Source organism: Hoplias malabaricus, chromosome 17 (assembly GCF_029633855.1).
Source record: "Hoplias malabaricus isolate fHopMal1 chromosome 17, fHopMal1.hap1, whole genome shotgun sequence".
In the NCBI taxonomy this organism is placed as follows: domain Eukaryota; kingdom Metazoa; phylum Chordata; class Actinopteri; order Characiformes; family Erythrinidae; genus Hoplias; species Hoplias malabaricus.
Window position 1 is genome coordinate 17,044,206 of NC_089816.1, and position 13,471 is coordinate 17,057,676.

At 39.7% G+C, this 13,471-nt stretch overlaps 1 protein-coding gene across 1 annotated transcript in view; it reads left to right on the forward strand.

Annotated features, from left to right (window-relative positions):
- Positions 1-13,471, forward strand: part of LOC136674116 (anoctamin-1-like) — a 307,702-nt gene that overhangs the window by 193,847 nt on the left and 100,384 nt on the right. The gene's annotated exons all lie outside the window — the stretch shown is intronic.

The window sequence follows — 13,471 nt, forward strand, 5'->3', positions numbered from 1 at the left end:
ATGAGGAAGTCCAAGAAGTCTCCTGAACAAGGACCCTCATGAAATGCACCCACATTGGCCTTACCTTTTCTGTCCTGAGGTTTAAGGCTATCAAAACCAAGCCTCAACCCTCACACTCTCCAAAATTTTTCTCCGTCTTTGAAGGGGCAGTCCTCCATTGATGGACTCAAGCCAAAAAAAAAAAAAAAGTGCTGTTAGTTATGGCAAAATAACAGCAGGGTTAGGAGGCTTACTGGCCAATCAGATTGCATGGCTGGAAACTAAATATTGCATCCAACTTATTTTGAAACACAGAAGTAATGGCTTTTATTTGGCTTTTTAAAATTTCCTGTTTACTGCATTTGTTATTAGCCAGAATTAAAAAGAACTGCAAGTGTTCTCATACCACCACATAGTTCGAAATAATGAGTCTACACCAATGAGTTTTCTGAATACCTCAGCCTGGGTGATAGATGAGTTCTCCCCAGGTCCCCAAACTCTGCTTCCTTTGTAGAAGTTGTGCTGGTGGGATTGAAAAGAGCGTCAGCTTCCACCACCCAAGGACTTACCCATTTCAACATCTCCCCAATCCCACCATATACAGCGATGTTGTAAAATCTGTTTTCCCCTCCTGAGTTGACTGACAGTTTGCCAGAAACTTCTTGGAGCTGAACGAAAGTCGTTTTCCAGGTTCTCACCAAACTCCTCCCACACCAGAGTTTTTGCCTCTTTGACAGACAAAACTTCAATCTGCTTGGCCCTTCAGTACCTGCGAGCTGCCTACGGAGTCCCACAAGCCAGCCCGCCTCGATTAAAGTCTTCCTTTAACTCACCCTGAGCCTCCACCACCAGGTGATGGGCTTGTGGCCACTGCTTCGGTTAGCCGTCTCAAAAATGCAGGTCCGCAACGGGGCTCGTTCGGACTCAATGTCACCAGACTTCCTGGGATACAGTCGAAGCTCTGCCAGATATGTGAGATCTTTCTGACAGGTTCCTCTGCCAAATCTTCCCAGCAAACCCGCAACACATGTTTGGGCCTCCCAGGTCTGTCTGTCATCCTACCGTACCATCTGATCCAACTCACCATCTGGTGGTGTTCAGTTGACAGCGCAACCTCTATTCACCAAAGTGCCCAGAATGTATGGTTGCAAGTCTGATGAAGTTGATCAGTGAAATACGGTCTAGGGTTTCCTGATGCCTTGTGTATTTATGGACAGTCTTATGCTTGAACATGGTGTCTATTATGGATAAACTGTAATGGGCCATGAAATCCAATAACTGAATATAACTTCGGTTCAGTTTGGGGAGGCCGTTCCAAACTGGGCTCATCCAGGATGAAAGAGCATCCAGCCGCTCTCAAGGAGATTCCAAAGCCCATGATGTGTGTCAAGGTGTGGCCGACTATACCTAGCCCGTACCTCTCAACCTCGGACACCAGCTCAGGCTCTTTCCCACCAGCGCATTACATTCCATGTTCCAAGAGCCAGATTCAGTAACCGAGGATCAGAACGCCAGTGTCCCGGCCCTCAGTTTCCATCTGATCCACAGTGCACCAGATGCTGATAACTACCTTTCCCATGGACTGTGGACCTATTGGAGAGTGGACCCAGGTTACTCCTTCAGGCCAAGCCCGGACAGGGCCCATGAGTAAAAGTCTAGCCACCAGGCACTCACCGAGGAGCCCCTCCTCCAGGCCTGTCTCCAGGGTGGCGCCCCAGTATCCCTACTCTGGGCTAGTGCCACTGACAATATAGCTCCTAGGCGTACATAGGCATGCAAACCCCCCACCATGTTAAGGTGGTGATCCAAGGAGGGGAAGTTATTCACTTGAATAATTCATCCTCTGAAGGCTCCAAAATTTAATATTACCCAAAAGTAAGACTGCACAAAACAGCGCGCACACACACACACAAATAACCAATTGGTTTAGCCAACATAGGAGAACAAATGATTCATTACATAAGGTAATTTCTCTATGACACCTGCCATAAATTCTTAAAGAGCTATGTAATAAACAATGTGACAATAATTTTTCCCTGGAGATGGCACTGGGATAATGCGAGTATAGAATCTAAAAGTTCCATATAGTGTTTGTCTGTGACATTGCAATATATAGATGTAACACACTTTCGTAAGCTGAGAGGTCAGGAGATGAGAGGTCTATGTCAGAGGTTCCTCACTCGATCTTGTTTAATTTCAAAGAGATGAGGTAATTTCCAAATTGAATTGAATTGAACTGAATTTAATTGCATTTATTGTCACATACAAAGATATACAAGTACAACTTGCAGCGAAATTACATTCCGTCTGTCCACTCACCCAAACAGGGGCTGGGTGTGCGCAACAGACGTGACTGCAGCGGGTGCCCCGTGCCATCGTACAGACAGAAAACAAAAGAAAACAGCTGGATTACAACAGGGAAGTGGTGGTAAAAAAAAGAAAAGAAGGCCACAGACTGTGCCTTAAAGAAGCACAGTGTGTAATCTTGAAAAACAACACCTTTAGCACAAGCAATACACACAGATAATTTCAGTGACGTAGACAAAAGCAGTAGGAGGCATGTTCAAGGGGGGAAAGGGGGGGGGGCAGGTTCAGTTCGTGAAAATGTCCAAGAATGTAGTAGCAGTCACATGTCCATCTCCATGACGACCGTTCCTCCGAAGGAGTTGATTATCAGCAGCCAAGGCCACTGATAACTGGGGCAGCCAAAACAGATAAATTTAGGTTGTTAGAATCAGAGACCTGAGCTGAATTTTGAGCTAATAGTCCCTCTGTTTCACAGTTCCATTTTTGCACTGGTCTTCCAAACGTTCAGTCTTGGAGTTCAAAGCCGTTAGTTGCTCCTTGATGGAATCCAAGCTTCTACTCACAGTCCCAGTCTGTGTGCCAACGGCTCTGCCCATCCCATCACTCATGTTGGTCAGTTTCAATGGACTGTTTACAACTGACTCAACTCTTTTAATTTTCCGATAAACCAGGGCGCCGCCTAATCCAATCAGCACAAAGCCCACGATCATAAATCCAAATAGGTATACATCTTCAATGTCCTCAATGGAAAGAGGCACCAGATATATCACGTGCCATCTCTCCCATCCATCCATGGCACATCAGGGCAGGTGAGCTCCCCCGTGCCCAAGCTTCTCCTTGAGAACCGCCTACCACAAACCCCCTATTTAAGAGGAGAGTTAAAGCTGTAAAGCTGACAACTCTCAGAAAACTCTGTCAAGCAATCCATGGTGCTTGAATTTGATGCTGTTCTTTCTTTGTAATAAACCCTTTTATATGTCCAAGTATGTCAGCTGAGGACGGTGTCAGCTGAGACTTCAACATCTTCACATCACTATTTAGTAAACAACATGAGCAATGGAATTCCCAATGGTGCAGATCATGGAGTTTTCTGCAGCTGTTGGCCTTGTCGCATTGCACCAACAGTCATCCACTATTCCTCTTCCCAGGGCTCTGGTCCTCTGGTCCCATGCAGGCTTCCAGCTGAGGATCTAATTCCATGTTAATTCTGTCTCTACACAGCAGTAGTGGGGCAACCACTCTGAAAGAGTCTGTGGTATTTCTTTCATGCCCAGGGCAGGGCATAGAGAGTTGCTGGATTAGATGTGATCTTCCTAAATTTGCAAAAATTAACATGGAATTAGATCCTCAGCTGGAATTTCTGTTGCCCTGATGCAACTGCTCTAACTTGGTTGGATTTTCCTGGCTGGAATCAATTCACCCATGGGTGAATTCTCCTGCCATACTCCACTGCTATACTTTCACAGATGTCCAAACTCTTCTCCACACTAAACTCAACTCAGTCTGAGAATTGAAATGTGAACACTCCTTGAGACTGAAATAAATGCTTGAGCACCAGTGATTTAAAACCCCCCCCACCCCGCAAAAAAAAAGCAAATCCACAGACACAAAATCAACTTATTTCCTCTGTAAATCTGCTTAATCATAAGCTTTTCAAACCACAGAATTAAACCCCCTTTAATTCCTATTAATTTGTAAAAGCATTTTAAAGTTTTACATGGTATGCATTCAAATATTGTCTGTTGGCATCTAATTTTGGTATGAACATCCGTGGTATGTCTTTGGAAAAATTTTGGCTGCAATCTTTGGACAAAATGGGAAAAAACCTAAAAGGAAATCTCAGCTGTGCTTGACAAAGGCACTGAAGACGGCGACCAGAACCAATCTGGTGTGCGTCGTTAACTTGATCCAAATCTTGCAAGTTATCCATCAAGGCCTGGGGCAGTAAGATGGAAAGGGCACATTGTTCATTTACAAGTGTCCCATGCATGCTTGAAGAGGAGCTTTAACACACAAGAGCAGGTATGTGACTACCTTGGCTCCCTCTCTCGACCATAATATATACATCACAGCTGGCACAGATTGTTCGGTTGGACCTGCTCAGTTGTCTGGATACTCTCAAGTAGCATTTTGAACATTATTTGATTGAGTAGCGTGACTGCTCTGAACTCGGGTTTTGCTTTGTTAATCTTGTTTATACTTTTGTATACATGTGAAGGATTCCTTTAATTTTCTTTTGAAAACTGTGTAACCTAATGCTCTGCTGCCCCCAGTTTGTTTTTGTACTCTATACAGTGATTGTTATATTTACATGGTCTTTTACTGTTCAGCTCAGAATATGCATGTCTCACTCTTTTGCTGTATTTTAGTATGACACCTCCTATCCTCTGAGTGTAACTGGCAAGGGTTCTAATAATACGTTTTACATGATGCCCATAAGCAGAAGTTTGATTGCTTTCATAATTTGATTGATTATTATTTTATTAACGTAAATGCTTGTTTTATGCCCACAGCGCACTTAAATTCTGTTACGTTTTGCTCTTGGAATGTCTGGGGTCTTCAAAACCAGCCAAGAGTTTGACAATATTGACGCTTCTAAAAAAAAAGGAGAATGCCTTTATTGCCTTCCTCCAGTAAATTCATTTGGAAGGCAAAGACATTGTGAAAATACAAAGTAATTGGCAGCATCATACTGTGAGACCACGTCTCACAGTATGGTGTATTCTCTCTCTGAACAGGTTTCAATCATATCTTCTGAAAGACAATCTTCATTTCCTATTATACCTCAGAATTTAAATTGTTTTATTCAATCAGTCCACAGACAATCCTTCCATTTTTTCAGAGACATGCAAAGGTGGTATTTTATATTAAGGAGGACCAAACTGGCTTTATTAAGGGGCATAATTCCCATGAAAATATGAGAAGGCTCCCAAATAGTATTCAGTTATCCCAGAGTTCCAAATAACCTGCCCTTGTTCTTTCTCTTGATGCTGAGAAGGCTTTCAACTGGGTGGAGTGGTCCTACTTGTTTTATACACTAAAATAATTTGGTTTGGGTGATGATTTTATCGGGTGGATCCGGATGCTTTACAACACACTGATGGCTGCAGTTCTAACCAACAGGATGAGATCTAATCATTTTCTACTTCATCGTGGTAATAGACAGGGCATCTTAGGGCTCTTTAGCCTGTTGCTCTTTGATATTGCTATTGAACCACTGGCTTAACCAGTAAGGCAGAATGTTTCAATATATGGTGTACTAACTGAAGAGAGGCAGCATAAAATTAGCCTTTATGTTTTTATTATTTTTGTCAAGCCAAAAAAAATTCTTGCCCCTGCCTGATTCACACCATCTCAGCATTTGACAACTTCCCTGGGTAGAAAATTAACTTAACAAAATTTGAGGTAGTGCCAGTGGGGTCTATGACATCTATTCCAAGTCTACCAGACCCCCTCCCTTTCCACTGGTCACCATCTGACTTTATTTATCTCAGGGTATACGTAACACCTACTTTTGTTCAGATGTTTAAAGCTAATTTTTCTCCACTCTCTGAAGCTATAAAATCAGAGCTAGATTGCTGGACCTTTTTGCCTCTTTCCTGGTTAAGAAGGATTGCTCTAATTAAAATGACCATTTTGCCCAGACATTTTAACCCGCTACAAATTTGGGCGGCACGGTGGCTTGGTGGTTAGCACGTTCGCCTCCCAGCACTGGGATCTTGGTTTCAAGTCCCATCTGGGTGGAGTTTCCATGTTCTCCCCGTGTCTGCGTGGGTTTCCTCCGGGGGCTCCGGTTTCCTCCCACAGTCCAAAAACATGGAGGGTAGGTGAATTGGCTTCTGTAATAACTGTCCTGGTTTGTGAGTTAATGAGTGTGTATGTGTGAGTGAATGTGTGTGCCCAGATATGGATTGGCGCTCTGTCCTGGGTGAAATCCTAGTGCCCGATGCAGTCCTCCAGGTGGACGGTCGTTTCTAGTCGAGAGTACGCTGTGCGCGTTTGGCTGCCGCTTCTCGCCAGTGTGTGTGTGAATTGAGCGTTCTGAGCAGTGTAGATTGTAAAGCGTCCTTGGGTATTTAGAAAGTTGCTATATAAGTGTAACGATAATAATAATAATAACAAATGATACCAATTTTGTTACGTAATAAAGTGCTTAAAAGCTGGATGAAAGCATGGAGCAAAAGGAAGCCCAGACTGAAGATGGCAAAGCTCCAAATGCCTGCTTTAGAAGGGGGCCTAGATGTTATTATAGAAACTAGAAATTATATCAGCTAGCAGCACAATTTCCAAAAATCTTAAATCTGACTCTGCTTCAATCTGGATTGATATTGAATCTGCTCAGTCCAATTGCCCTTTATGGACCTTGTTATTTTTGGATAATTTTGACTCTGTCAAGGCTTTTTGTAATAACCCTGTCACTCTAAATACAGTTAAAGCTTGGAGACTTAGTCATGCTGTGGAAAGTCATGCAGTTAACATCTCCTCTTATTCTGATTTTAGAGTTGTCAGATTTTCTGCCAGGTTATACAGATAATGGTTTTAAGCATTGGCACAGTGTAGGAATTACAGTTAGGAGATCTATCTGAGGGCCAAACTTTACTATGTTTTCAACACGTGTAGTAGTGGCATGGATTAAATAACTGATTTTTTTAGATATATAAAACTTAGGCACTGTTACTAAAATATAACACTAACAACAACTAACACTACCTCATACGTACAAAGAGCTCTGTCCTTACAAATGTCAAAGAAATGCATTAGTGTTTTCTACAAAGCCTTAATTACCAACTCCCCTATCAAATCTGATCTGGGCATCTCTTACAGGTGTGAAGGGAAATTTTAAATGTTTGTGTTTCTTTTATAAACATGTGCTCACTGAATCATTAGTATTTACTTGTAATCACTAGTATTTAGTAGTAATTATTAGTAATCACTAATGATTAGTAAAGGTCTTTGTTTTATATAAGATGAGCTGCTTTATTAAATGTATGTTGCATTTATCTGTCTTTAGACCGTTTCACCAACTGAGTATTTAGTAGGAAAGGAATTTGATGGGAGTACACCTTGAAAGAGTTATACTTCCTGCATCCAAGGTACCAAGGACGTTTTTACCAAGAGTAGAGGGTTAGTGCATGCTTTTAGCTGCTCTCAATAAAAGTTACTCAAAGACCACTTTCAGTCTCATTTTTTATTAGTTGATAATTTCCATGACATAGGTGATATTCAAATTGCTGCCAACAACCCAGCTTCAGTCTGGAAAGTTCTCCAAGAAATCACAGATTACAAGGTGAGAAAGGCCCCCTTCTGAATGACTGCCAACTCACCAACAAACTGAATGAGTTCTACTGTATGTTTGAATGCACAAGATATATGGATCATTCTGACAAACAAGACACAGCAGGTGCGGCCCGGACCCTCAGTACTGGTGTACCACAAGGTTGTGTCCTCTCACCCCTTCAGTCTCTACACAATTGACTGTGTCTCAAAAGAGCCAGCTGTGAGGATACTGGAGTTTGCTGATGACATCACTGTAGTGGGTCTCATAACTAACAGTGATGAGCTGGCCTACATGAAGGAAGTTGAGTAGCTGGTCTCCTGGTGCAGCAACAAACACCTGCTGCTAAATACCCAGAAAACTGTAGAGATGCATATTTGCACAAATGTAACGTATTTAAAACTTAATTCCTGTTTAATGTATAATTCTGTAATATCCTGTATATAATAGATTTTATAGCACATATATAGTATTTGTGCAAAGACTGGCATATAGAAAACATAGTCTTCTGCATATGTACTAATATCACTCATCCACCTCAGTCCCTTGCACATTTTTTCCCACCTTATTTATTCTATATTCTGGATTCAGTTAGTTTGATACTTGTTAGTAGTCACTGGGCTTGTCTGGCGTGTTTTGTATACATGTGTGCACATAGCAAGACAAATTCCTTGTATGCCCAACTTACCTGGTGAAATAAAGTGACTCCGAGTAAACCAGCTGATTTCATAAAACAAATCCTTGCTTATTTATTTGTGTATGCACTATTTTTGAATTCTCACGTTCTGGTCAGATTGAATTTCAAGGCCAAGAAACTTTCAGCAGACCATTCATAATAACATGATTAATTATAATGAATAACTAATTTTGCTACAAAAACCTGACAAGACAAAGGGGAAAAAATAAGAAAAGTGAATTACCAAAAACTTCAAATCCCTGAATCATTCCTTTGCAACTTCAGACATCTTAACCATGCATTTGCACAGACCTTTTTCCATTCTTATTTCATTCTGCAACCTTTTATGAAGTACTGTTGTGTTAACTACATCGGTTCTTAAACTACAGTGTGTTTACAGTCACATTATTTTTCATGCCCTTTCATATTTCATATTTTTAGTCACTTTATCATGTTCTTACGACATATTACAAACAACTGTTTGTAGTCATTGCTTTTCCTTAGTAGTAGAGGTAATATGGTCATATGGACCAGTTTACGGTGCACAGTTTTTTTATTATAATTATTATCACTTTATTTTCACGCCTTTAACAGTTAACTTGATCTGTGCAGTAACTGTCAGTATTCGGTGGCTGCCTCTACACTGCCATCTGCATAATATTATGCTATTTACACAAATACTATAATATCCACAATCTTGTTAATGTTGTTGCACAACATTGTGACTTACTGTAGTCTTATTTTTTCTATATTTTAATATATTTTTCCACTATGTAACATCTGTATGTTGGTTCCTTGCTCCTGTCTTGGTCTGGACTGAGCTGCATGAATTTCCCTCTGGGATAAAAAAGTGATCTATCTATCCTTCTATCTATCTATTATAACCAAAGCATTATTACTACATTTGGGGGCAAATCATGAAATATGATGGCTATTTAATCCTGTGACATGAGCTATATTTAAAAGGGATATACAGAATACAGAACTGAATTTAATATATATATATATATATATATATATATATATATATATATATATATATATATATATATATATAATTACAGTATATTTAAGTACAATCCCAATGAAATTCCAATGAATTTGGGACGTTCTGTACAACAAATACAGAATACAATGATTTGCAAATCCTTATCAGCCTATATTAAACAGAATACACTACAATGAAAATATATTTAATTCTAAACAGATAGTTTGGAATCACTCATTTGGAATTTCAGGCCGGCAACACCTTTCAAAAGTGTTGGGACAGGGCCAAAAAAGACTGGGAAAGTTTAGGAATGCTCAAAAAACACCTGTTTGGAAATTCCACAGGTGAACAGGTTAGCTGGAAACAGGTGAGTCTCATGACTCAAAGGGAGCATCCCCGAAGGTGTAAGAGGTCTGCCTGAGACTGGGGCGGGGCTGCCTGCTAAGCCACCCCCAGTCAAGAGAGGGAGACAGAGACACTCTTTATGTGAGGCAATTAGTTCCACCTGGGCTACTCCTACTTAAGGGAAGCAAACACACACCTCAGTGCTCAGTCTTGGGTTTCTCTTTTCAGAGTGCCGTGCAAGCTTTTTTTTTTTCTTTTGTTTTGGGAAACGCTCTTGCCTTTGTTTTCTTTTGCTCAGTAATTTATGGAATCTTTACCAAATGTTCGTAAGATTAAACCCAGCAAGAAATCAGATCTTATTATAATGTACTTACTACTACAATTCAAATAAAACTATAAATTATGTTTGTTGCACATGTAAATGTACTATGAGATATGTGAATACTTAATATACTCAAACTAGCAAGCAAAAATCCATGATTCCAACAAAACCATAAGAACACGGCATGTTTGCCGCATTTCAGAAAAAACTGCAGTACCGTGCATTTGTGCTAAATACACTAAACAAATATTCCATTTGTCACTGTTTTAACAGGCATTTTCTGAAATGTACACTAGCCAATAGCAATGCATAAAATACCCATATTATGATCAAACATTTCAAAAAGTTTTAGTGTAGACATCTTTAAACTGACAGGCAAGATGACTCACTTTCCTATTATATGTCCCACAACACAAGTTTGGTCAGGAAAGTTGATGCTATGTTTAGCCGCTTTGAGTCATGGTGAGTTAAATACGATGGTTTTAATTACAGTAGTTTTACTCAATTTTCCCTGAATTTTCCCCAGACAAACTGGGTTTTGGAATTCAAGTTGCTTTGTGAAAAAACATGGCTGCGAGATAAGCTAGAAATGTGGTAGAATGTCATGTAAAGGGGATTTATAAAGGGACAAGGAAGAACAGAAGTATACGCAAGGTTTATTTAAACAGAACTAACACAGAATATGACCAGGATTGAGACTAAAAATTATCCTACACAACAATATAATAAGAAACATAAAGGATTAAAGAGTAAGTAATATAAACAGATCACACAAAACTAAAAAGGTTAACACTTAAGAAACAAGTGAAACTTGGATAAGCAAAAACTAAACTAAGACTGCCACTAACAAGGAACTAAGGAAACAAGCTGGAAACACAGAAGAACTGAGGACCATAGAAAACACAATTAACTAGGACAAACACTAACAAGAAACTAAAGAAGACAAACTAGAAACACAGAAATTAACAAGATAGAAAGACAGAAATACCATAAACCTAAGAATTAGAAACAAACCAAAGAAAGAGGAAACCAAAGAGAACACTCAAAACCATAGAATTACAGACACTCAAAAGTCCTACTAAGAATGACCAACAAACAATGAAACAAGAGACTAGGCTTTTAGGTAGGTGAATTGGCTTCTGTAATAACTGTCCTGGTGTGTGAATGAATGTCTGTATGTGTGAGCCCAGATATGGATTGGCGCTCTGTCCTGGGTTAAACCCTAGTGCCCGATGCAGTCCTCCAGGTGGACGGTCGTTGAGGTTGAGAGTACGCTGTGCGCGTTTGGCTGCCGCTTCTCGCCTGTGTGTGTGTGAATTGAGCGTTCTGAGCAGTGTAGATTGTAAAGCGTCCTTGGGTGTCTAGAAAGGCGCTATATAAGTGTAACAATAATAAAAATAATAATAAAAAAACAACCAAACAAGAGAAACTTGCGATTACAAATGAGGGGGTGTGATGAGGGATCACGACTGAACAAAAACACATGGCTAAGTAAACAAAACACCTGAGAATCAAAACAAGGAAAACTAACACATACTGAATTAGACAGACTAGTAATAAGACAGATCTGGGCCGAGTCTAGCGTGCTTCTGGCTCAAACTCGGTCGAGGTCCGGTTATCGCGAGTTAGTTATGTCTTGCCGGACAAGGGCCGAATCATTTGAGCCGCGCCTCAGCCACAACAATCGGCCGAGTCTGAGCCGAAAGTTTCCCAGACTCGGGCCAGAACTATCGGCCCGCTCTATGGCAGTACATCACGGCCGAGACGATACCGACTTCGCATGCCGGCATCGGGCCGAGTGTTTTTGTTACGGCGTGCGTGTTTCGGCCCAGGTGTGATAACTTAAACAGCTGGGATAACTTAAAGACAGAACATTTCAAATACAAGTAAAGTTTTTTCTTGACTTACCTGGTTTTTCCACTTATCTAAACAAATCCCCAGGTACCCAGGTTTTTTCCTCTGGTGACAGCGCACAGTTCGCTTAAAGTAAGAATTTGACAGACAGATACGAAATAATCCAGGTAATAAATATTTAGACTGAGCGAATAACAGAGTAGCGATTGAAACAAGTGAACAGTGGGACTTTTTTAAACCTAACGGCTGCCATTGGCCAGTTTCCTGATTGACAGCCAGATTAATCAGTTAAAGTCAAGGGAGCGCTGTGAGAGAGCCAATAGCAATTCTTTGAGCATGGTAATGTAGCAACAACAGATATATTTCTTGATTAATTAAACATGGTATTTTTGCAAGATATTATATTTCATACATTTATCAAACGATGCCTCTTAAAAGCCATTCAGTGAGGTTTCAATCTCATATGCCTCATATGGCATTAGGGTATTTGGTATTACAATATATTTAACATACTGCTAGTTAGATAATATCATAGTATATGCACTACTGTAGAAAAAACTCAGAGAATCTAAGAAAATGCTATGCAAAGCTGTTTATCAGACAATCATTGTATTAATTAAAAGTAATATTTTGGGCATGCCAAAAAAATTTTGCCACTGATGATTCCAATGTAGATTAAAAAAATAAAGACTAATGAATGCTAAGATATCATTCAGTGTCAGCTAATAGAATCTGATTTCCCAAATCTGGTTTAAATACACTAATATTATATTTATTTATACATTTTGATGTTCACTTTTGTATTACATAGTTTAAAATGAAAATTTTTAAGGTTGTGTACTTTTTGTATTTTGAGAATACAGTGTAGCCAAGGAAGACACATGCTACAACCAGACTAGTTTTCTTATGTTCATCCTTTATGAAACATTGTAAAATCACATGTTGTTTAGGACATATGTTGGACAATATATGTATTTAATATAGATTGTTCATATATGAATGACATATACGGACAATCTATATTAAATTCATATAGATTGTTCATGTATGTATGATATATATGTGTGATGATACATGGATTTCATATGGATGGTATGTGTATTTTTAGTGTCATATATTAAATTATATGACTGAGGTGAAACACAAGAATCATGTCTGGTTTTTATTTATTTATTTGTTTTTTGTATTTTATTTATTTTAATAAAACCTTTCCATATGGGATGGGTTGTATCTCGGTGGATCCTGGGTCAGTTAAAATTCTGTCATAATTATTGTCCCTACATAAAGCTAAATGCTAGCTTTCCTTCTAAAATGTCTGTGATGTTTCCTTGTGGAAACAAGTATACACACAGTATAGCAGGGTACACATATAGTGTACAGAACAGAATCTCCTAAAAATATGAGTTTTGAATGAAAGGGGTGTCACAGTGCAGTTTTTACATTCACATGACATACCAGCTCTCTGTGGATTACCATCCCCACTAACGGAGGTTTCCTATGTGTTTACATTCATAGAAATGTTACTTAAAGGAACACATTAGGTATTTATTCTTGGAAGAAAAAAGAAAAAGTGGGGAGCTGTGGCCTAATGGTTAAAGAGGAGGGCTTAGGACATAAAAGTCATTGGTTTGATTCCCATGACAGGCAGAAAAACTGGGGGCAGTGGGAGAGAAGGAACAGCACTGTCCTCCTCCCTCAGTCTACGGTTGAGGTGCCTTTCAGCAA